Source organism: Rana temporaria, chromosome 3 (assembly GCF_905171775.1).
Source record: "Rana temporaria chromosome 3, aRanTem1.1, whole genome shotgun sequence".
In the NCBI taxonomy this organism is placed as follows: Eukaryota; Metazoa; Chordata; class Amphibia; order Anura; family Ranidae; genus Rana; species Rana temporaria.
In genome coordinates this window covers 232,912,160-232,939,114 of record NC_053491.1, presented here as the reverse complement: position 1 = coordinate 232,939,114, position 26,955 = coordinate 232,912,160, and the positions used below count along the sequence as shown (strand labels likewise).

Sequence of the window (26,955 nt, the reverse complement as noted above, 5' to 3'; positions counted from 1 at the left end):
TTATCACTCTCATTAACACCTTCTCATCCATTCCCCATCAACTCTTCTTTACTGTTAACTCTCTACTTCATCCCCCACTGCCAAAACCCATGAATTCACTGCCTAGGAGATCGCCAATCACTTCAAACATAAGATTGATCCAATTTGTGATGAACTCTCCACTATACAGGTATCTCCCCCACTTAACATCATACGTCAACAGACAACAGGTACAATCAACACTCCCTTTATTCAACCCCAGAGAAGCCTATCTTGCTCTCACCTAGCAACTGTATTTACATTTTCTTCATCAGCTCATGCCCCACAGTTATTACCTTTTGTATAACAGGGCCCTCTGATTCCTCCTGTATTGAATTGTATTGTAAGTGTACTGTCTTCCCCAATGTTGTAAAGCGCTGCACAAACAAGGCTGTATAATAATAATATTATTATTATTATTATTATTATTATTATTATTATTATTAATAGTGCCAAAGCATTTATCATGTAGCATAAATAGCAGGGGTTGTTGGTAATCAAAAACTGCTTCATTCTAATGAAAGTGAGACCAGTAATGGTTGTCAGGGGACAGGCCAATTCACCTTTCTATAGGAAGCTGGTACAAAACAGATCCCTTTTATTGGCCCTTTTAAAGCCAGGTAACCCAAGTTCAAATGATATGCATTCAGGTTACAAAAAATTCAGCCCACCGAATTCTCACATTAATTAGACAGGACCACAAACCTCAAACACATATGTTTAGCCCTAAACCCATGGTAGCGGTGAATCTGAACCTTTTCCCAAATAAGAACCCTTTGATTTTCCCAGTGAAATGTGAGACTGAAAAGGCGGACAAGGTTAAAGCTAAGATGTTGATCAATGCTGAGCAAGATATTTCCCACATGATGCTGTGAAGATATCTGAAATTCATGCCCACAGCCTTGTCTTGGCTGAAAAAAACACAGACATGTAAGACAAGTAAGCATCCACAGTTTGATGTAATGAATAATGGAAGAGCTGAAAGCGCGCCTGTGATTTGGATTAGAGGTTAGAAAAGGAGAACGTTTTGGGTAGACAGTATTCCTGCCATCATTAATAATTATAAAATAATAGATAGATTATTTATAACACACCTGTAATTCATGGTACTTGAAAGCAGCACTAATCAGAGGAGCAGTAGGTTAGCTAGGAGTGCCATCACCAAAGTCCTTCATCTGTCATAGTAATGCAATATTTTGTCACTAACATCTATAATAAGGAACAAATGACAGTGCTTACTCTTTGATGTCCAGGATATTCCCCATGGTATATATGAAACATCTAAATGTGCCAGCAGGGTCACAGGAAATGCTCACAAGACACTTGCACATAAATATTCCATGTACTTAAAGAAGAACTTAGTTCAGCAATATATTAAGCCATGTTATCAAATCTGCTTTTGGATGCACTGATTGTAAATGTGTACCTATGCAGGAGCAGTGTTATCACCCCAGGATGTGTGGTCCTGCTCTAAAATACAAGCCAACATACAGACAAACAGCATACCTCAATCTTCAGCCAACTGTACATACTATGAGGCCTCGTACACACGACCGAACATGTCCGCTGAAACTGGTCCGGCGGACCAGTTTCCGCGGACATGTTCGGTCGTGTGTACGGCCGACCGGACAATTTCCGGCGGATCGGACAGGTTTCCAGCGGACAAATGTTTCTTAGCATGCTAAGAAACATGTCCGCTGGAAGCCTGTCCGTCGGACATGTTCGGTTGTCTGTACGACTCACCGGACATGTCCGCTTGGCCGAAAGCCCTTGCATGCGTCAAAGTGATTTGACGCATGCGTGGAAGCATTGACCTTCCAGGGTCGCGCATGTCGCCGCGTCATCATCACGGCGACGGCGAGGCCACGTCACAGCGTATCCTGTCCACACGGATTTCTGTTTGATGGTGTGTACAACCATCAGACAGAAATCTCTGAGCGGACATGTCCGATGAAAACGGTCCGTGGAACGTTTTCATCGGACATGTCCCCTCTTGTGTACGAGGCCTGAGACTGTTGGAGGGAAACATGGTCTAATGTTATATTTCTGAAGTTTCTACACATTGGCTTTTACAACCAAGATTAGCCATGCTGACACTTGCAGTCCCATGGTTTTAAAAGGTACAGAGTAATTTGGCCCCAGACAGAATCTGCATAGCAAGAGGGCTTGGCTTCACCCCACCTGGGGTGATACAAGCTTCAATGACAATGATTAAAGGACAGCAAGCTATTGGAGATGACATGGGCAATACTGCCCCCAGAGGCCAGGTATGGCAGGACAGTCAGTAATATAATCTATTGTCATGTGAACACTGATTGGTCCAAAAGAAAATGGGTTGGCAATGTGGGGAGTTTGAATGAGTCTGACTGAGTTTCGTAAAAAGGACTGTTTGGGAGAGCTCTGTCTTTTTTCGCTGCAAGCCTGTGCATGAGCCTGATGGCTTGGGCCTAAACTATGAGGCCCAGACTCTCTTGGGCTTAAACTCCATATGGCCCAGATCTCTTTTCCATCTGAGCTCAGCCAGCAAGGTTTACCTAGAGGAGGGGATAAGTATCTTGCATTATTATTATTGTTATAGGCTTTATAGATATCTGTTGTTAGTATATGATATTCCTATTTTTAAAGGAAATAAATGTGACATTGTTTACTAAGCAAATGTGTCTGTCTTCGTAGCTAACATATATCATTAGGCCTGGCATACTCTGATAGATTAGACTAGCAATTTTAGGGACTACATAAGTTCAGCAGAGTGTATAGTATTGCAAGTTTTATTTCAGAGACCCAATGTATGCCTGTGCTCTATAGAACTAGCACAAGGCATCAAGGGTTGTCTAGTCCTGACAAAGCTTGCTACGTCTCCGGAGAGGAAACGCTAGTACATCGATGCACATTATGGAAGCGACCACCAATGTTAATTTTGGTGGCAAATTTTGATTTAGTTTTAGTCTTAGGACTAAAATGGCATTTTAGTTTTAGTCCCATTTTAGTCTTCTGCAATTGTTTTAGTTTTAATCAATTTTTAGTCTACTAAATCTTGAGTACATTTTAGTCAACTAAAACTAATTTTAGTCGTCTAAAATCGAATGAGTGTAATTAAATTGTAATGCATTAGTTAACTGTAATGACACCCGTGTATGAAAGGGGTTAAAGTCATTTAGGATATTCCATTCCCGAACACCAAGGCAGATACCAAACACCCCAATCAGCTGAACAAGAAATCCATACGAATGATTCTCCCCCTTATACGAGACAAAGCTCTGTGTTGAGGTTCAAGCAGGAATCACAATCTCTATTGAAAGACTACAGGCCTATATACAGTAAAATAGGAGGTTCATACATATCCTGCTCATATTACTCTGAAAATACACCTGTGACCAGACCTAATTAACATGAGCTAATTAACTAATCCCTTTAAGCAGCCAAGATGACTCAGAGACATGACCTTTAGGCTATACTTGCCGTCTTGTAGCTCAGAAGACACAATCAACATTATCACCAATCAACACAGAACTCCTTCACACAATTATAGGGTCAATTAGCACAAGCCACAAAGAAAGTAGGTAGTTATCCTAGACTTATTTACATTATAACAGACAACAGACAGACAGGTGGCTGGAGTTGAACACATCAGCCTCTTTCAAATAATGTTGAGTTCAGAATCAAACAAATCAAGAATAGTCTTTACATATATCCTGGGAGATATTGTGGGTAAATATTACTGTCCCATTTTAAGTAGTCCAGGATATATTTTCTCAGTCACCCACCCTATGCCCCTAATGGACATAGGGTGATTTAGCCATAAGAGGTGCATGGAGAGCTGAAACAAGGGTATCCCATACTTTCTAAGGGATTCTGGGTTCCACGGGCCCTCCCATTACATTAACATTTCTCTACAATTTCCAAACTCATTATATACTGCTGGAGTGAAAAATTGAATGTTATTATTTATGGTATTGAGGTATGAACATGCACTACAGACCAGTGTTAATTTTGAATTCAAATTTCAATTTAGTTTTAATCTTAGTCTTTTGACTAAAATGGCATTTTAGATTTAGTCCCATTTTAGTCTTTTGACTAAATGTTATATACTTACCTGCACTGTGCATTGGTTTTACATAGAGCAGCCCCATTCCTCCTCTTCTCGTGTCCTCCATCGGCACTCCTGGCTCCTGCTGAGTCCTCACATAGCAATCCGCTTGCTATGGGGGCAAGCATGTGCCTGTTCAACAGGAGCAGGCAGCTACATATATATATATATATATATATATATATATATATATATATATATATATATATATATATATATATATATTGTACATCCCTGTAATCGTTGCCGAGTAATTAGCTGGTGAAAACCAATGGCTTCTATGGCTTTCTATTTAACTCTGATTTTATCAGCTTGAGTTGAATATAAGCCATAATGATGAGATTAGCATATAACAGAGCACACCTGCAAAATTGTCTTTCATTTCAACGCATCAATTGAGGGCATTTAAAAACTTGTTGGTGAAAATTGTTGAAGTGCTGTTGATAACTGGGAGCACATTATAAAAAAGACAGTTTGAGCATGTGAAGCAATGTGTAATACAGGTATATAGTACCTGAAATACCACATATTGACAAATTCTGCTTTGATTTCAGCACTTCTGCTGCACAGAGTACATCGTAAAAGTTAGAAAACCATTGATAATTTATTAAAGCAATGCTAAATAACAATAACATCTGAAATAAAACATAGAGTCAAGCTCTTTGATGAAAGTTGCCCAGAGATACAAACTGCTGACATTGATTTATGAGTTGGTGTGACTGGTACTTCATGGCCTGTCTTCATTTCAGTAACCAGTCAGGTGCTCTTAGCATGTATCTGATTTGAAGTCTTGAATCATGTCAGGGATGCTGGGAATATAAAGAGCTATTTGAGTCAAAAAGTAAATAAGTCACCATCTGCTGCTAACCCGCAAACACTGCAGTTGTGTTTAAATGCTTAAAAGCTATGCTTTGCCCATTTAGGCCAAAAATAACAGGCTGATTTGATTTAATTTCATCACATTTGCTACTGAATCATACTTTTTTCCCCCTCTTACCCACTGAAGTAAAGTCAAAAGCAAATTATGTCTGATTCCTGAAGCTAAGGACCTTTCCCTTACCCCAACCTGGATGTATTTTGGCCTAATGATTGGTGACTGGGTGACCTCATGGGAGGAAAGAGATACTGTATGCTTACTACTTCCCGCAAGTGCTGGTTATTTCACTTGGCTCCAGTAAGGGGCAGCAGGGCCATATTAAGATAAAAGGGGAAGGGAAGAATATGAGTTGGCTATTAAAGTGACATTAAAGTAATTTTGTTTAATAATTCAGATACTAATAACACAACTTACATTTTGAAACTGTCCCCCAGCCTCGCTGCCACATGACTAGGGTAGCCAAGAGCTAACCATGCCACGTACACCTTACCACTTACGACTTACCACTGCCCCTTTTCTTGCATGAGAGACCACACCACACTTGATTTTGGGTAAAATGGCCGAGCCCGGTCTTTTAACAACCAAAATATTAAATTAACAAATAACATTTAAATAACCACAAAACAGACCTAATGCTTTGAGGTCCTTGACGGTACCAATCTAACCATACCCTTTACTTGTGTCAGAGGCACCAGTTAGCTGAGTTGCCACCCTAGTCGCTGTTTATAGACTCAGGGCCTAAAACCCAGCTGACATCAGCCACCCAGGGTCCTTAACGCTCTCCGTTCACTACCCAGTGAATCGGTCCCACTCGAGGATACCATACCTGAGATGGTTCCCCACCACTCGCCCAAATGAACCAAAATTATACCACCGCCAAGGACCCCAAAAATGCTATACATAAACACACCAACCTAACCAAAGATTACGGGCAGGAGGGAGGGATGTTCTTCCCTGGCTATCTAACAGAAACTTTAAGGGGCCCCACCACCATAGCATGGCTAATATGCCCTAGCTCCCCCACCCACCACCAGCCTCCTAAACTACCAATAGGCAAGCTACTATGCAAATGCTAATAACTGCCTTAACCCTATGTTTGTCTGGCTAACCTTAACACCCTGTCATGTGCCCCCCGCCACTGATTCGTTCCTGCTCAGCTACAGGGCTTTCTTTCCCATTATATTTGTGCCCCCTGTGCCATTGTGACCTATGAAGTCCCACAGGAGTCATTTCTATGTGTGTTCCGTCTTTGAACTACAAGTGTACACGCTGCCACTCAGAGTGCCACACACCGGCTGTGCAAGAGGGACCCCAAGCAAAAGCCACAGCTTTATACCTCCTCCACAGTAGTGATTGACAGTGGCTCTTGGTCCCCTTTGCACTGCCTGTGTTTGTGGCACATCTGCATGTACAGTTGTAGTTTCAAGAGGGAGCTTGCAAGTAGAGGAGACTCTTATGAAACTCCATAGGTCCCCACAGCTCACTGTCCACAAATATGATGGGGGTGAGGGGGTTTTAATTAGAGGCTGACCGATATATCGGCCGGTATTTGGCTGTTTTTGTGAAATCGGCATCGGCCACTACAGAAGGGACGGAGAGATTTCACTGGCATCGCACCGCCCGCCCCGCCCCCTCCCTTGGCGTGCTGTATTAGGGAGAAACAATCATTGGCTTATTACAACTGCCTTAGCAACTCCCCCCAGCAGGAGATCGTAGCCAGCAATAGCTCTGTCTTCCTTCCCTGCTGAGGCGGAGCCTGCTGGCTGCTTGTATTACACTAAGTTGTAATCAATGATTGGCTGGTCAGCTCATCAGCATGCACCTAGCCTATCAGGTGCATGCAGATAGATTATGATACCAGCATGTATGGAGGGTAAGTTGCCAAAATTGTGTGCTACTGTGCCCCCCTGCAGAATTTATTTAATGTCTTTTTAAAGTGAAAATGGATAAGGGTGTATACATTGTGGAGATCCTCTTCACAATGTAACTCTCATCCTCCTTCATTTTCACAATGCACTGCAAATCAATTATCTTTGTTACCACAACGCAGCACCACCCACGCCTAGCACCACCCATTCATCTCCATGCCTAGCACCACCCATCCCTTTCCACAACGCAGCACCACCCATGCCTAGCACCACCCATCCCTCTCCACAACGCAGCACCACTCATCTCTCTCCACAACGCAGCACCACCCATCCCTCTCCACAAGGCACCACCACCCATTCCTCTCCACAACGCACCACCAACCATCCCTCTCCACAATGCAGCACCACCCAACCCTCTCCAACCCTCTCCACGCCTAGCACCACCCATCCCTCTCCACAACGCAGCACCACCCATCCCTCTCCACAACGCACCACCACCCATGCCTAGCACCACCCATCCCTCTCCACAACGCACCACCACCCACGCCTAGCACCACCCATCCCTCGTCACAATGCAGCACCACCCACGCCTAGCAAAAAATAAAAAAATAGGCCCAAAATACCAGCCGCAAAAATTATATCGGCCGCCCTGATTTCTAAATATCGGCATCGGCCATAGAAAAACCCATATCGGTCGACCTCTAGTTTTAATCATCGAAAGAGCTCACTTCTGTGATGGTAAAGGTGAACAGTAACAGCAAGGTATCTCTTAGCAACATGCTAGCAACATCCTGAGAGTTTTCAGGTCAAGCTTCATGAAGTATGTCAATAGTCGACACCTATAGCAACAACTTTATTCAACTTTAGTCAAAGCTGCACAGTTTTTTTTATTTACAGTCACCCTTTGTCTGCATAGGTAGTTTTTTTTGGTAAAGGTGAACTAATCCGTTAACCACTTGCCGACCGGCTCGCGCTGAGTTATGATGGCAGAATGGTTCTGCTGGGCAAAACTCCATATGGTTATGTTGTACCTTTTAAGAGCCGCCGGGGGGGGGGGGGGGGGGGGCGATGCACGTGGTTGCCAGGCAATTGCCCATGGCTAGCCGCGATGGCGGTCATGAGCGCCAGCATGGGGATTTGTGTGTGTAAACACACAAATCCCTGTTCTGTCAGGGAAAAGGAGACACATTGTTTGTTCCTACTAACTAGGAACAGCGATATGTCTCCTGCCCCAGTCATTCCTTTCCCCATACAGTTAGAAACACTAACCAGGGAACACAGTTAACCCCTTGATTGCCCCCTAGTTTTAACCCCTTCCCTACCAGTGACATTTACAAAGTAATCAGTGCATTTTTACAACACTCGAAAATGTATAAATGTCAATGATCTCAAAAATGTGTCAAAAGTGTCTGATCTGTCCGCCGCAATGTCTTGTTTGTTTTTTCAAAATTGTCATACTTTTTTTGTTTATAGCGCAAAAAATAAAAAGCGCAGAGGTGATCAAATACCACCAAAAGAAATCTCTATTTGTGGGAAAAAAGGATGCAGCATTGCATGACCGCGCAATTGTCAGTTAAAGCAACGCACTACCAAATTGTAAAAAGTGCTCTGGTCAGGAAGGGGGTAAAATCTTTTCCCGGGGCTGAAGCAGTTAAAGCTGAACATCAGACAAGACACTAAATACCCAGATAAAATACATATCGGGAAGCTATTTTACCTGCCAAAGTATTTGTATATCTGTCCATTAACTCCTGAGATTTACACAGCTCTTCCACATATAATAGACTTGTCTGGCAGCAGAGTGTCACCCCCATACCCCTCCTGTTTAAAAGGAATATGCAGAAGATTGACCAACTCGTCTCTTTGTCACTCTGCTCTCTTCTTCTATAAGCATGCTATTTGCACTCTTAGGCCCCATACACACCATAGAATCCATCCGCAGATAAATCCCAGCAAATGGGTTTCAGCGGATAGATCCTATGGTGTGTACACGCCAGCGGATCTTTATCCGCGGATATATCTCCCCTGGGATGGATTCCAGCAGATCGGATATTCGCTGACATGCACAACAAATCCATCTGCTGGAATCCATCCCAACGGATGGATCCGCTGGTCTGTACAGACTCACCGAATCCATCCGTCCGAAGGGTTTCCCCGCATGCGTCGTAATGATTTGACGCATGCGTGGAATTCCTTATATGACAGCGTCGCGCACGTAGCCGCGTCATAATCGCGGCGACGGCGCGACACGTCATCGCCAGAGGATTTTGGCGCGGATTTCAATGCGATGGTGTGTACACACCATCGCATGAAAATCCGCCGAAATCCACGAGAGGATTTATCCGCGGAAACGGTCCGCTGGACCGTATTCGCGGATAAATTCTATCGTGTGTATGGGGCCTTACAAGGCAAAAAAATCTACTAATCTTGAATAATGACACAATGCTGTATGTGACTACATAGGGGTCTCCAAACTTTCTAAACAAAGGGCCATATTTTTGTCAGAAGACTTTAGGGGGGGTGGATTGTGGCCAGACGGAGTGGAGATATTCCTGGAATCAGTGATTTAACATTGCCACATTTGGCATTAGGAAAAGGAATAGTGCCCCATCATTGGTATTATTAGGAGGAATAATTTCTCATTGTTGAAGTCAGTAGGAGAAACTGTGCCCCATTGTTGATGTCAGTTGGCATAATAGTGTCTCGTCTCAGTGGGAAGAATAGTGTCCCAAGGGCCGGATAAAGGCAAGCAAAGGGCCATATCCGGCCCTCGTACCGCAGTTTGAAGACCACTGTTATACACCAACATAAACCATTTGTTCCATCTATCAACTGCTACTAATGACAATGCTTAACTAGGCATTTTAGTAAATGTATGTGTTTGCAAATGCACGGAGTTCTCTAAAACTTTTCACTATTTAGAAGATGTTGTGAAAACGACCTAGACTATAATTGACAAATGTTTAATTAGCAATAGATTACATCTAATTTGCTTTTCTGAACAGTGTAATTGAAATAAGCTTTGCCTTCTTTCTTTTTATGAAAAGCAAAAGGTCCTTGTCTGGACATCTAAAGTCACCGCGGTCACATAATTGGCTCCGTTGTGAGACTGCCAGCTTGGAAATGGACCCAAAGGTGAGACAAGCCTCCGCTATTATTTCTGACACACAGGAACTAACCGTCCTCTTCACATTTATTATACATTGGCAGAATGTTAGAATGACTTTATTTAGAAATTATAATCCGTTAGTAGGATCACTGGCTTTTACATAATTGTAAGACTAATACGTTTTTAATGAAGGAACTCAATTCCAGCTGATTCTAATGGTAATTTGCTTTAAATATTTAATGACTGTAGATTCTGTGTGTTTTATGTACATCTGTCAGCTCTATAAAAAGAGTAGGTGAGGGGGAAGGGTGCATTCATATAAAGAGCGCTTCTGACCCCATCTTGTATTAACTAAACATGGCACTCAGGTGACATACATTATGCAGTGGTTTTGTCTCCCACATATGCTACTGTATTACCATTGCAAACCTTATTTAATGGACAATTTTACTTTCACGCAATTCATTTGTGTGGCATTTAGAATATCAATTTATTTTTCATATAACATGCCTCTATTTTATTTGGCTCTACATTCAAATTCAGATGAAACTCTCCAGCAAACATGACAATGACAAGGTTTGGAACAAGGGGTGCTTCAATTATATCTTATTCTTTAAGTATATACTGAGTTTAGTCTAAACCTTTTTTCTTTTCTGTGTGTGTCTTTGGGTAGATTTCCCTCCACCTGCTAATACATCATGAAGTGATGGCTAATCTCCTCAAAGGTGATTTCACCTTTAAGACACATTGGAAGATTTCCCATAGCCCCCTTGTGAGCAGGTGCAGGTTGACCTCCCTACACAGGGGGCACTGTTCATCCACTTTGCAGGGAGAGTGGAGGAAAGGAGGAATACTGATTCCTCTCAGGCCTCCGCATGTGTCATCGGGTGGACTGCTGTCAGATTGGATACTGCCACCCATGTAACCTCTTCAGTCATCTTTAATGAGGGTAGAGCTTACAAAAAGCCCTAGCTCATGGCAGTTGGCTCACATTCTGCATGTGGCTCGGTTAAAGAGGAGCTCCAGACTCTTTTAGAAAAAAATAAAAGTCAGCAGCTACAAATACTGTAGCTGCTTACTTTTAATATTAGGACACTTACCTTTCCACAAATCCAGCAGTGTCTTTGCTCTCGGGTGCTGCTGCTGCCATCTCGGCTAAGGGAAACCAGCAGTAAATCCTTGCAGTTTCACAGCGAAGCGTCCTGCGCTTTGTGAATGGCCTTGCGGTGGGGGAAGGTGGAGGGGGGCTAAACTTCCAGCTGAGCTCACCGTGGCAAAGTCAGCTGGGAGTGGGATCAGGTACCTGTCAAAACCAGGTACCTGCTTCCCCCTCCTCCCGAAAGGTGCCAAATGTGGCAGCGGAGGCGAGGAGGCAAACAAGCGGAGCTTCCCTTTTTGGGTGGAGCCCGTCTGTTAGGGGGAAAGTGCCTAGCGTAAGGAAAGGTTCCAGAGGAGGAGGGACAGCATAGGGACCGTCACCAGAGCTCCTTGGGAAACCTCTCCACTACTTGTGCTTCCTGGATCTGCCTTCCTGCCTTCCAGCCAGGTGTTGGCAGCCCCTGTACATCCATGCAAGTCCCCCATACTGCTGTCAGTGTTGCCGCTTGTTTATTAATGTTGGAAACACTCTGCTGCTGTATGTGGAAAATGTTGACGTTGATGTTGACGTCTACACCCTGATCTGGTGACAACTGTAAAGTTTTGGATTTCAAGTCACTTTTTGTCCTGGTCACAGTAGTCATTAGGATACATAGAAAGTGTGCACCTAAACAGCTGGGGCATAAACAGCAATAAAAACTTGACAGAGATTTTATTCATCCCAACATCAGTCTATTATGGAATTGTATGGACTCAGTGTCCACAGCTCTTCACATAAACCTGTCGTTCCAGCCACGAGAATTTGCAGATTCTTGCAGATGGTATTTGCAGTGTGTGCTAATCGCAGTATTTAAATTAAGCCTTATTTTCTCTAAAAAGTTTTGACTCAAAGAGGAACTTGACCCATAACAGTTTGATAAGAATTTAGTGTTCCTTAACAAAAGAACATACATTCCACCATACTAATTATACCACTAAAATGAGTGTGTGCTGTAAATTGCCTACAGCATTGCACCTGCCTCTTCTTGCTGGAGGTCGACATTTTGTTGATGCCCAGAGCAGTCACTTTCTTCTTCTCAAACTCTCCCCCTCTCCTTGGTCTCAAAAACGATATGTCACTTTCTGTAATTAAAATGTGTGCATTTTCAGCCTTGATTGTATGTCTTGGTTCAGCCAGGGAGGAAGGCTGACAGAAGCTTTACATTGCTGAAGTTCACAGGCTGCTTCTGTGAGGGAGAAACTAGAGAATATCAGGACAATATTATAAGATGTTATCCTTGTAAGCCTAACCCTCCTTTTTCTGCCTGGCAGCAGAGTTTATCCTGTCACCCCTTCTGATTTTCTTTCCTCTTTCCCTAATCTGTCCTTCCTGAGCATAGTCTGTGTCATTGACAGCAGCGGGAGCCAACCGCTTCCGCTGTTGCATTTGAGCCAATGATGAGCGAGAGACCTGAGAGAGTCTTGGCTCTTGTGCACATTGCTGGATCGAGACCAGGCACAGGTGTGTATTTAGGGGGGCTGTGGGGGGTGCTGCATGCGGAAGTTATTTTTTACCTTACTGCATATAATACAGTAAGGTAAAACACCTTCTGCCTTTAGAACCACTTTAATGCAGAATGCAGAGGTCAGTAGTACATTATATAGTGCAGAGGGCGTAGATAAGAAAGTAGGGCGGCGTGCAGACATCAGTAGTAACACAGAAGGCAGGAGATGAGAGGTAATGAGGGCAGAGGTCAGTAAGGATGAAGGCAGGGTTCAGAAGTCAGTAGTATGTAATGAAAAGTTCAGGTGTCAGCATACTGGCCTCACATTTTTGTAGATATTTTATTATAGCTTTTCATGTGACAACACTGAAGAAATTACACTTTGCTACAATGTAAAGCATTGAGTGTACAGCTAGTATAACAGTGTAAATTTGCTGCTTCCTTAAAATTACTCAACACACAGCCATTAATATCCACTGGCAACAAAAGTGAGTACACCCCTAAATGAAAATGTTAAAATTGTGCCCAAAGTGTCAATATTTTGTGCGGCCACCATTATTTTCCAGCACTGCCTCAACCCTCTTGGGCATGGAGTTCACCAGAGCTTTACAGGTTGCCACTGGAGTCCTCTTCCACTCCTCCATCATGACATCATGGAGCTGGTGGATGTTAGAGACCTTGACCTCCTCCACCTTCCGTTTGAGAATGCCCCACAGATGCTGAGACATGCTTGGTCAGGCCATCAACTTTACCCTCAGCTTCTTTAGCAAGGCAGTGGTCGTCTTGAAGGTGTGTTTTGGGTCATTATCATGTTGGAATACTGCCCTGCGGCCAGGGGTGGATCCTGAGTCTAGTCTCGGGAGGGGCACTGTCAGAAAATATATTTTTTTAATTTATTAGGGAAATGACTGGTATTAGCGCTTCAATCATCACGGCACCATGGTTGTTGAAGCACATTATTTATATTATTACATTGTAATATATAATGAAATGGTTCAACTCACAATAATGCAGAATCAGTGGATGCCCGAGTGTGTCACCTGCCACCAGATGCAGCTTGTCACTTGCCACGTCATCTGCCACACGTTGCGGATTGTCACTTGCCACGTCGCCTGCCACACGTTACGGATTGTCACTTGCCACACGTTGCGGATTGTCACTTGCCACATCACCTGCCACATGTTGCGGATTGTCACTTGTCACACGTTGCGGATTGTCACTTGCCACACATTGCGGATTGTCACTTGCCACATCACCTGCCACATGTTGCGGATTGTCACTTGTCACATGTTGCGGATTGTCACTTGTCACATGTTGCGGATTGTCACTTGTCACACGTTACGGATTGTCACTTGCCACACGTTGCGGATTGTCACTTGCCACATCACCTGCCACATGTTGCGGATTGTCACTTGTCACACGTTGCGGATTGTTACTTGCCATGTCACTTGCCACATGTTGAAGATTGTCACTTGCCACATGTTGCGGAATGTCACTTGCCTGCTACCAGATGCAGATTGTCACTTGCCACGTCACCTGCCACATGTTGTGGATTGTCACTTGCCACGTCGCCTGTCACACATTTCGGATTGTCACCTGCCACACGTTGAAGATTGTCACTTGCCACATCACATGCCACACGTTGCGGATTGTCACCTGCCACGCATTGAAGATTGTTACTTGCCACGTCAGCTGCCACAAGTTGCGGATTGTCACTTGCCACATGTTGCGGAATGTCACTTGCCTGCCACCAGATGCAGATTGTCACTTGCCACCTCACCTGCCGCACCTTGTGGATTGTCACTTGCTAAGGTGGTGTTTTGCTTCTCAGAGTCAGGCAGCAGAGAGGGCGGAAGTTACTGCAGATATGAAGGGCGGGTGCGGGGCGGTGAGAGATGATGTCATCTCTCTGCTCCCCCGGCCACCGGCTTTTTGATTGGCAACCCGCCCGCTCACCCACAGAGCCGACCAGCTGACCGCCCACTCTCTGACTCTCACTCGCCGCAGAGCCGCCCGCTCAGACTCTCAGGCGCTGCAAGTTCTGCAACTACCGCCCGTTCAGATTCTCAGGCGCCACAAGTTCCGCAACTGCCGCCCGCTCAGACTTTTAGGTGTTGCAAGTTCTGCAACTACCACTAATTTCTCCCCCCTGGATCCACCCCTGCCTGCGGCCCAGCCTCAGAAGGGAGGGGATTATGTTTTGCTTCAGTATATCTAAGTACATGTTGGCATTCATGGTTCCCTCAATTAACTGCAGCTCCCCAGTGCCGGAAGCAGTCATGCAGCCCCAGACCATGACACTCTCTTCACAATGCTTGACTGTAGGCAAGACACACTTGCCTTTGTACTCCTCACCTGGTTTCCACCACACACGCTTGACACCATCTGAACCAAAAACGTTTATTTTGGTTTCATCAGACCACAGGACATGGTTCCAGTACTCCATGTCCTTAGTCTGCTTGTCTTCAGCAAACTGTTTGCGGGCTTTCTTGTGCATCATCTTTATGAGAGGGACAACAGCCATGCTGACCACTTTGATGCAGTGTGCGGCTGAGCGCTGACAGGCTAACCCCCACCCCTCCAATCTCTGCAGCAATGCTGGCAGCACTCAAACGTCTATATCCCAAAGACAACCTCTGGATATGACTCTGAGCACGTGCACTCAACTTCTTTGGTCGACAATGGCGAGACCTGTTAAACCGCTATTGTCTTGGCCACCATGCTGTAGCTCAGTTTCAGGGTCTTGGCAATCTTCTTATAGCCTAGGCCATCTTTATGTAGAGCAACAATTCTCTTTAACAGATCCTCAGAGAGTTCTTTGCCATGAGGTGCCATGTTGAACTTCCAGTGACCAATATAAGAGAGTGAGAGCGATAAAAACCAATGCATTTTGTTTCTTAATTCTCGTCCCGGACCTGTTTAATTACTGACACACAAGCAAGCAAGGCAAAAACTCCTCCTGGGCTCCTCACTTTCCTGGGCTGGAGGTGCCATATTAAAAGCAGGGACTAAATCAGGGACACTTCACAGTTGGGGACAGTCCAACAATAACACGGCATTGTTCACAGAAAAAAAAAGAAGATAATAAACAGAATTTTCCAACGCCACATAAGCAAAGCATGAGCATTTTAATCATTTTTTTTTTTTTTCATTTCTTTTTTTTTTTTTCTCTTTTTTTGAGTAGCAGCCAACTTATCGAGTTAAATCAAGATGCTTTTACCTGATTTATTTAAATGTCCTTGTATCTTTGCATGTTCATATAATGACATTCATTATTTACTTAAACTGCTACTTACATGCCAAGGAATTTCCTAGTCATAAAGCCATACATCTGTACTCTGTCTTCCTGTCCTGGCTGACATTTTAATGATGATTTTTTTGGTATTTCTATTTTAATTTCGGTTGCTGATTAATGTATGTCAGGCTTCCTCATTTACATTTATATCATGTATAAAGAGCCAAAGTTAGCAACATGGAAATCTATAACATGTACCATAATTTCTTTAAAAAATATCCTGAAATAATACGAAATTTGAATTACACTGACAAGAACACAACATAAATCGACAAGCCCTGTACATCAACTTTTGACCATATTTGTACAAACTCTATTATCTTGAAACTATTGTATGGTTTCATAGAACAGCAGTGACACAAACATGACCTTACAAGGAAGAAAGTCATGTTTTCAGCCTCCTCAAGGAAACTTAAGAATTTCTTACATGATTTGTTTAACCCGTTCTCTGCCAGGCCCTGTGCTCCATTTTGTACACTCAGGTGGCCAGACCATTTTTGCAATTTTTCCTTTGCTTTTTTATTTTTCATTTATAGATTTTATAGATTTTTAGAATTTGTGAAAGACCCCCCAAACATATATTTTCTGAAAGCACGTGATCAGTAGAATAAAAAGAAGGTGCTACTGATTTTTTTTAGACCCAGCGGTATTTGCGCAAATGTTTATCAAACCAATATATTTGCAAAAAATACATTATTAGTAAATACAGCAAATTTTACAAAATTCCCACTAAATCCCTACTAAATATAAAAGCCTAACCTGTATTGAGTTAATAAATAACAAATATGTCTAACTTTTATATTGCGCCTTTTTGCGAAATGGTGAAAATTGAACAGACGCAAAAGTGTAAATGTCCAAATCGCTCTGAAATTAAGGAAGGTTTTAATTTTTCCCTTACAGCTTTCAGAATTTGTGAAAGACCCCCCAAAAACATATATTTTCTGAAAGCATATGACCTCCAGAATAAAAAGAAGGTGCTACTGATTTTTTAGATAGACCCCATGGTATTTGCGCAAATGTTTATCGAACCAATATATTGGCAAAAAATACACTAAAACCATTATTAGCAGATAAAAACACAGCTAAGTTTACAAAATTCCTGCTAAATCCCTACTAAATATAGAAGCTTAACCTGTATGGATTTAATAACTAACAAATATTTGTAAATTTAAAATTGCGCCTTTTTGCAAAATGGTGAAAATCGATTGTACCCAAAAATGTCTCTGAAAATAAGGAGGTTTTAATTTTTCACTTACAGATTTCAGAGTTTGAAAAGACCCCTCAAACTAGAAATTTTTCAAAAGCACATGACCTGTAGAATAAAAAAAAAGTGCTACAGATTTTTTGGGCCCCTGCAATTATTGCGCAAATGTTCATCATATCGCTATTTTCACTAAAAATACACTAAAGTCATTCATATTGCACATAAACACAATGGGCCAGATTCACAGAAGAAGTACGCCGGCGTATCTACTGATACACCGGCGTACTTTCAAATTTGCCGCGTCGTATCTTTAATTTGAATCCTCAAACCAAGATACAACGGCTTTTGGCTTCGATCCGACAGGCGTACGGCTTCGTACGCCTTCGGATTGTAGGTGCAATACTTCGGCGCCCGCTGGGTGGAGTTCGCGTCGTTTTCCGCGTTGGGTATGCTAATTAGCTTTTTCCGGCGATCCACGAAGGTATGCGTGGCCGTCGCATTCTCTTACGTCGTCGCTAGTCGGCTTTTCCCGGCGTATAGTTACAGCTGCTATTTCGTGGCGTATAGTTAGACTTGCCATGTTAAAGTATGGCCGTTGTTCCCACGTCGAATTTAGAATTTTTTTTTTTTTTTTTGCGTAAGTCGTCCGTGAATAGGAAAGGACGTAACTCACGTCTACATTCAAAAAATGACGTTGGTGCGATGTCATTTCGCGCAAAGCACGACGGGAAATTTCGAAATGGAGCATGCGCATTTCAATCGGCGCTGGGACGCGCTTCATTTAAATGAATCACGCCCCCTACCCGCCCAATTTGAAATACGCGCCGAGAAATACATTACGCCGCCGTAACTTATGGCGCGAAATCTTCCTGGATTCAAAATTCCGCCAGGTAAGATACGGCGGCGTAGCGTATCTCTGATACGCTGCGCCAGGGCAAATGTCTGTGAATCTGGCCCATTGTAACTTCTAAAATTCCTGCTAAATTAGTACTAAAGAATCGTTCACATGTGGAATACTAAAGTGTACGCCCATGGAGGGCCATGTTTACCCGTTCAGGGATGCACAGAACAAACAGTAAAAAAAGCAAATAAACAGTAATAAAAAGTTAAGCATCCATAAGCACAATAAAACATTTAGCCCACCATATTTATTGCTTGGGTGTGGAAGTCCATGCTCAGCGTCAGTGCCAGGACAAGGTCATCCTGCACCCAAGACAAAGATACCAAACTGCGCCCCCCCCCCCTATTATATGCAAGCTTAGAGGATCCTACCTCCAGCAGTTATCGGCTCAATGGGAGGATTTTTATTGAGTGGAGTGGAGTCATCGCAAGAACTGAGGCTGTGCGTGATGTGAGACCCCTGTGGAAGAGAGGAGATAAATAGCACAGCCTCCTGGCTCTCTACTGCTCTCCTCGCTGCTCCCAGCACTTGGCTGACAGGACTAGTGATGCCGCTGTCACTACTCCTGTCAGACATATAGTCACAATGGCAGCGTCCCCATTCCTGTAGTATACAACTGCGCCCAGGGCAGCCGCCCCTCCTTCCCCTCCTGCCCACCCCTTGTCCTGGCCCTGCTCAGCATCATTGGCAGCTTGAAGTACTTACACCAATGCTTTAACCACTCTTTTACCCAGCCAACTAATAATATTTAAATCATTTATTTTTGTCATTATAATAAACTCTTGCGCTGGGAATTTACTCTATTTGTAAACAAACACAGATTAATTTATCAGTAATGTCTCAGAATAGATTAAAAAGAGTAATGTATCTGCCAGTTTGAAATTGGGAAAGCTAGATAGAAAATGTCATTTTAATGGGAAAGAACGTTGTAACAGCAAGACTCCATTATTATGTAGGACGTTACTGGAAACATCGAGGACTCCAAGTCCAAAGACATGAAATACAGACATCCAGGGAGACTTGGCAGGTTTTCCTTTCTGGGTGAATGCTGACTGACTGCTGGAAGGGACCTTAGATCATTTGGCATAAACATCACCCAGGCTGTGAAGTGTATTCAGCAAGCGCACTAGAATACTTAGTATTTGCATCATACGGGACCTATGTGTAAGAAATCATGAACACTATTAGCAGTGAATTTTACAAATGTACCGCTATCGGCATGTTCCTTGATGGAGTCCTAATTGTGTATAATTCTCTCCCCAGGCTTCATCTCCGCATAAGCAGGGCGTCAAAGGACGTTCAAAATCCACAGAAGAGATACAGCAGGCAAAAAAGGTGATGATATCATCATAAGCCATTTATCAAAGAAGTGCAGAAATTAGTAGCCATGTGCACAGTTCAGTAACCATACCACCTTGCCAGATTTTTATCTACTGTAGTTTGACAAATCAAACATATTTGGTTTGTGATAGGTTACTGTACTTTATACATTGCTCTTTGCTTTACTAAAATTGTATGCAAACACGTTTTATTTTCTTTTCTTTATAGGCTTTCCATACACCTCAGAAATCTCTGCCGAGTACCAGAGAGGAAAGCAATGTGCAGGTAAAATGATATATTGCTACATTACTATCTAAAATAGCACATACTTGAAAAGAAGCTAATGGTGCATTCTACCAAGGAGAGAAATTTTCCCTTTTTTTTTTACTGTAATGATAAAGTATTGATGTAGGGTAGGGGTGGCCAACCAGTGGCCCGTGGAGCCCTTTGATGTGGCCCGGGACCTCCTGCTCCGAAATGGTGGGTTGTCAAGCCCAGATCGCAGGTTGCGACCCGCCATACCACAGCATCAGTGTTGTGAATAAAGCTGGTGGACGGTGGTAGAGGAAGAAAGCGGCTGCGGAGCAGAGCCCCATAAAGCCTTGCTTCCTCTACAGCGTCGGCTTTTGCCACAGGTGGAGTCTATGGCAAAGTTCAGCTAACCCACAGGATAGACACAGGTGCACTACGCTGCACCTGCGGTGTGGGTAAACTGCAGCACATCAATGTGAAAGCAATTTTAGGCCCTTTTCACACGGTCAGCCCAACCAAATGGGATCCTCAATTCACCTCTATAGAGTGACTGTCTATGCCTGCCTACCTCCAATCTGAAAAACAGAAGGGAATTTTTCCCCTTTCATCTGGGTGGATCGGAGGGCCTACGCTCATTGTGGCCCTCGACTGGTTACCAAGTTGCTTAAATGGCCCTCGCTCTTCAAAAGGTTGGGCACCCCTGATGTAGGGTGATCTACTAAAGTTGTTACCTTCAGTAAACCTAAGTGAATTTATATTTTCATTTATAGCTAGTCAAATGCAATCGATGCACATTTGTTATACCATCAAAAGATCCTTTTTAAAGGGTTAGTTTATCAAAAAACTTCCTATGCAGGTAAGGGTTGTCTGATGATTAGTGTTGAGCAGAATACGCCATATTCGATTTCGCGATATATCTCAAATATATAGTCGAATATTCGAGATATATTCGCTAAATTCGAATATTCGTGATATTTTAATGAAATGATTGCGAATTTTCGCTATTGCGAATGCGAAAATAATTGCGAATTTTCGATAACTGCGGTAGGAGCGCTCTGATTGGCTCAGAATATGCGTGATATTTTATCGAAATTTCGCAAAATGCGAATGCGATATTGATGGCGAAATTTCGACAACAGCGCTAGGAGCACTCTGATTGGCTCAGAATATTCGTGATATTTTATCGAAATTTCGCAAAATGCGAATGCGATATTGATGGCGAAATTTCGACAACAGCGCTAGGAGCACTCTGATTGGTTCAGAATATTTGTGATATTTTATCGAAATTTCGCAAAATGCGAATGCGATATTGATGGCGAAATTTCGACAACAGCGCTAGGAGCACTCTGATTGGCTCAGAATATTCGTGATATTTTATCGAAATTTCGCAAAATGCGAATGCGATATTGATGGCGAAATTTCGACAACAGCGCTAGGAGCACTCTGATTGGCTCAGAATATTCGTGATATTTTACAATACAAAATAATTGCGAATATTCGGCAAATGCGGAAGGAGCACTCTGATTGGCTCAGAATATTCTTGATATTTTACAATACAAAATAATTGCGAATATTCGGCAAATGCGGAAGGAGCACTCTGATTGGCTCAGAATATTCTTGATATTTTACAATAGAAAATAAAAAGTGTTTTGCATTGGTGGTGATTCTTTACTCTATCCATCTGTCACAGCCGTTTGTCAATCAAACACCTTGAAGATTGAACACGTTCATGCTGCATGCTTTGGACTTTTTTTCACTTCACATATCAAAGACATTTTTATGAAAGATTATTTTTCTATTATTGGGACTATATTTCTTTATATATTTGTTTCACTGTGTATTTCACAAGTTATTTGCGCTTGCTTATTTTATAATTTGCCCACATGTCTTGTCACTAGACATATTTTTTATTCTTGTAGAGCGACTCCATTTTCTGTCTTGTATTAATTTATGTTGTATAACATTTTTGAGTTGCTGCTGTATTCTCCCCTTTTTTTAAGGAATGCGCAATTTTTTCCTTCTTACAAAAAAAAATATTATCAAACATACAAATATTCATAACAGAAACATACACAAAGCCCCCCCCCCTTTTGCATCAGAGACAATCAGAGTTCTCCTACCACAGTTATCGAAAATTCGCAATCATTTTCGCATTTGCATTAGCGAAAATTCGCAATTTTTTTTTTTATATTCGGCAATATAAAAGGATCGCCTCAGCTTAGCTACTCGGCCCAGGGTCTCTAATCATACCAGCAATGCTTTTAGACGTCGATAGGATGTGATCTGTTTTAAAAATAAAATTGAAAAAATGCGAATATTCGGAATTGCGAATATTCACCGCGAAATTCGAAATATATCGCGAATACTCGAATATGCCATATTCGAGCCGAATATTCGCAATACGAATATTCGTGAGCAACACTACTGATGATAGAAACACACTGGGGTTGATTTACTAAAACTAGAGCGTGCAACATCTGGTGCAGTTCGGCATAGAAACCAATCAGCTTCCAGCAATATTTTTTTACTTCTTGCTATAATAAATATCCCCAAAAAATATATATAAAAAAAAATGATTTCTCAGTTTAGGCTGATATGTATTCTTCTACATATTTTTGGTAAAAAAAATCACAATAAACGTATATTGATTGACTTGCTCAAGAGTTATAGTTTCTACAAAATAGGGGATAGATTTATGGCATTTATTATTATTATTATTATTATTTTTTTTCATTAGTAATGGCGGCGATCTGTGATTTTTATCATGACTGCGACATTATGACAGACACGTCGAAAACTTTTGATACTAATTTGGGCCCATTGTCGTTTATACAGCGATCAGTACTATAAAAATGCACTGATTACTGTGTAAATGACACTGGCGATGAAGGGGTTAAGTGTGTCCTAGGGAGTGATTTGTAACTGTGGGGGGGCTGGGCTACAAGTGACACGACAGGTAGCAGTAGATCACTATCCTGTCACTAGGCAGAACAGGGAAATGCCTTGTTTACATAGGCATCTCCCTTGTTCTGCAGCTCTGTGACAAGACCGCGGCCTGCCGGCAGGGCGGCAATTTCAAAGCAATGTACAGGTACGTTGCTTTGCGCAGCCGTGCCATTCTGCCGACGTATATCGGCATTAGGCAGTCGGCAAGCAGTTACTGTAAATGTAAAACTTGCTTGCCATCTTTGGCCCTCTTGAGGAGATCTCTCTTTGCTTCCTGTCTTGTATTACACTCAACAAATAGACAGAATGCAGGGAGATTTTTCCTCACACCTGACAACTGTCAGATAGGCAGCAGGCAAGCGCAAGTGGGGACACTGATAGCAGTACAGTGTTAACATAAGTTTTAAACCTCCCAAATTGTGTTCAAAACTAAAGATAAATAGTTTTGGCTGGACATGTGTCACCGTTTAGCTGTGGGAAAATTCTTTGCAAGAACACATTGATACATAAGGCCATGAATGATATATTCCTCTCAACTTGCAGGAGAAGGATTCAGCTGTGTACAACATACTGGACAATACATTTGAGGGTGCAATAGATAAGAAACATGCATAGGGGTTGATTTATAGTAGTGGCTGCTCCCTTTACAAAATGTATGTTCATTTTGTAAAATGAATGCTAGTGAATTATGTAAAGCATGGTTCACCTTGAATACCCAATCATATGCTGGCATAAATGTGTGTTTTTTTTAAGTTTCACTCATGATTGGGTGCTGTACATAAACTCGTTAACTTTATTTGGCCTAGGATGGCAGGGTTGCAGCAAAGCAAACCATACATCATATGAATCCCTCAGTGCTTTAAACTTTCACCAGAATGGTATGTGAATGTCAGAGAAAAGCCTCCACCTCATGAGAATGGCTGCTTACCTGCTCATTATGACCTCCTGTTACGGGAGGTCCTTCCCGCTTGTGGCTATATACCCAGCCAGCGCCTTTGATCATCCAAGGGAATCACGCTGTCAAGCCTCCGCCGCCCAAGAAGGGCCTGATCACATACTGTAGGAACCCCAAGAAAAGATAAGGCTTCAATAGTGTAAAATCTTAGGCGTTTAATTAGTAAAAAAATTGGTGGCATTTACATCAAAGAATGTTAAAATACACATAAAAAGAAAAGCCGGCCTACTCGATATGGCAGCCCGTCCTTCCAGGACTTGCGCAAACGCTGTGACATCAGCACGTCGCTCCTCCCTACGCATTTTGTCATGGTCCACGTCATCTGTATCGAAATGTGTAGGGAGGAGCGACGGGCTTACGTCACCGTCATCTTTTTGTAGCCCGCTGCGGTCTTTGCCAAAAAAAGTTCCGCTTCCCGAAACAAAAACAAAATCCCAGGATTTTCATCGGACAGACTCTGACCGGGACGAGGGTCCAAAAATCAGGATTATGCCAGGAAAATCAGGACTGTTTGCAAGTATGGGCTCGCCTCTCTACTATATATATATATATATATATATATATATATATATATATATATATATATATATATATATATATATATATATACACACACACAGTCGTGGCCAAAATTGTTGCAGTAACACATGTTTTGCTATACACATGTTTATTCCCTTTGTGTGTATTGGAACAAAACAAAAAATGGAGGAAAAAAAGCAAATTGGACATAATGTCAAACAAAACTCCAAAAATGGTCTGGTCAAAATTGTGGATAAATAAGATTGTTTCAAGCATGTGATGCTCCTTTAAACTCACCTCGGGCAAGTAACAGGTGTGAGCAATATAAAAATCACACCTGAAAGCAGATAAAAAGGAGAGAAGTTCACTTAGGGCCCTTTCACACAGGGCGGATAAGTGAGGATCCGCCCTGTGAACCTCGGCTTGCTCAGCGGGGATCGCTCGGTTGATCCCCGCTGAGCCGGCGGATGACAGGGCGGTCCCCGCACAATATACAGGGACCGCCCTGTCTTTTCTCCGCTCTCATCTGTGGGGGGATCAGATGAACACGGACCATCTGTCCATGTTCACCCAATCCGATCCGCAGACAGATGGAAAAATAGGGGTTTCCTCCGTCTGCAGAATTGGAGGAATTTGGAACCGGGCGAGATTGGGTGTCAGCGGATGTTTATCCGCTGACACCCGCAATCTCATAAGGACCAATGTATGTCCCTTTTTCATCCATACACAGATGGATGAAAAAGCGGACATACGGTTTGAAAGGGCCCAAAGTCTTTGCATTGTGTGTCTGTGTGTGCCACACTAAGCATGGACAACAGAAAGAGGAGAAGAGAACTGTCTGAGGACTTGAGAACCAAAATTGTGGAAAAATATCAACAATCTCAAGGTTTCAAGTCCATCTCCAGGGATCTAGATTTGCCTTTGTCCACAGTGCGCAACATTATCAAGAAGTTTGCAACCCATGGCACTGTAGCTAATCTCTCTGGGCGTGGACGGAAGAGAAAAATTGATGAAAGGTTGCAATGTAGGATAGTCCGTATGGTGGATAAGTTCCAAAGAAATTAAAGCTGTCCTGCAGGCTCAGGGAGCATCAGTGTCAGCGCCAACTTTCCGTCGACATTTAAATGAAATGAAACGCGATATGGCAGGAGACCCAGGAGGACCCCACTGCTGACACAGAGACATAAAAAGCAAGACTACAGTTTGCCAAAATGTACTTGAGTAAGCCAAAATCCTTCTGGAAAAATGTCTTGTGGACAAATGAGATCAAGATAGAGCTTTATGGTAAAGCACATCATTCTACTGAAAACAGAATGAGGCTTACAAAGAAAAGAACACAGTACCTACAGTGAAATATGGTGGCGGTTCAATGATGTTTTGGGTTTGTTTTGCTGCCTCTGGCACTGGGTGCCTTGAATGTGTGCCAGTCATCATGAAATCTGAGGATTACCAAAGGATTTTGGGTGGCACTGTAGAGCCCAGTGTCAGAAAGCTGGGTTTGTGTCCGAGATCTTGGGTCTTCCAACAGGACAATGACCCCAAACATACGTCAAAAAGCACCCAGAAATTGATGGCAACAAAGCCCTGGAGAGTTCTAAAGTGGCCAGCAATGAGTCCAGATCTAAATCCCATTGAACACCTGTGGAGAGATCTTAAAATTGCTGTTGGGAAAATAAGAGAGACCTGGAGCAGTTTGAAAAGGAAGAGTGGTCCAAAATTCCCGGTGAGAGGTGTAAGAAGCTTATTGATGGTTATACTGTAGGAAGCGACTGATTTCAGTTATTTTTTTCCAAAGGGTGTGCAACCAAATATTAAGTTAAGAGTGCCAAGAATTTCAAACCAGACCATTTTTGGAGTTTTGTGTGATCTTATGCCCAATTTGCTTTTTTTCCTCCCTTTTTTTGTTTTGTTCCAATACACACAAAGGGAATAAACATGTGTATAGCAAAACGTGTGTTACTGCAATAATTTTCTGTGAGAAATACTTGATTTTTTCGAAAAAATTCTGGGGTGCCAACAATTTCAGCCATGACTGTGTATATATATATATATATATATATATATATATATATAGATAGATAGATAGATAGATTATATATATATTTACCGTATATATTATTTTGAAATATGATAACATAAGTTAAAGATGATAGTATAAGATGATTCCTGTGCATTACACACACACATAGATCTAAATGGTACTGTGATTGTAAAGGAATTGGTATCATCCTAAACTGTAATGTTATAGCATCTGATGTGACACCTTCATCGTTGTTCTGTGTGTTCTGTTCCTGTAGGATTCTGCTGCTACAGATGAAAATTCTCCAAAGACGAGAACAAGTGAAGGTCAAACGCAGATCTGATATGAGGGAGTGCGTGTGAGAAAATCAGCAATGAGGCTTTCCAGCCTGTTATCACTCAGTCTGTTTGTTCCTTGCTGTAACTTAGTGTACAGTATGTGTGTGTGTGTGCCTCTTGTAGACATGGGCACATGTAATGTATGTATATGTTAAATGTATGTACCTATCATATTATTTCTATTCTTCTGATGATGACCAAAAGGCTTCTGCTGGGTGTTTGATTATTAGATGTCTTGATGTTTGTCATTACCTTAAAAACTAAAATCTGTCCATATGAACTAATTGGGACCATTTTAACTGTAAACAGTGTAATTTTTTATGTACTGTTATTTAGCATTGGTACTTTTATATTGAAGATGTTAATTGTATAACTACATTAAAGATACCTGAAAATATTTTTTTTTTTTCACTTTGTAGACCTTTGATAGTCGCTATATATACTTATAACATTGCTCAGCTGTGAATTTAAACTACTCTGAGGTTGAAAACAATATAGGAACCAAGACCTAATGTTATCCTTTTTGTGACTTCGTCCGGACACATATTGATGCGATGTAGCACATGAAAGTGTGAGAAATATTTGCTTGGTGCAATGAAAGAGAGAGGTACTCCTAAATAAGGATTAGTACTTGCCACTGGAGCTTGCGGTTGTTGCTTCCTCC

General features: G+C 42.3%; 1 long non-coding RNA gene across 2 annotated transcripts in view; it reads left to right on the top strand.

The window, feature by feature from the left end:
- Nucleotides 1-26,690, top strand: part of LOC120932217 — a 64,808-nt gene extending 38,118 nt beyond the window's left edge. For both annotated transcript variants that reach the window (XR_005747939.1, XR_005747940.1), the window contains exons 2-5: nucleotides 9,898-9,985; nucleotides 19,205-19,276; nucleotides 19,490-19,546; nucleotides 26,231-26,690. This is a non-coding gene — a long non-coding RNA (uncharacterized LOC120932217). The remainder of the gene's footprint in view (nucleotides 1-9,897; nucleotides 9,986-19,204; nucleotides 19,277-19,489; nucleotides 19,547-26,230) is intronic.
- Nucleotides 26,691-26,955: the final 265 nt, after the last annotated feature.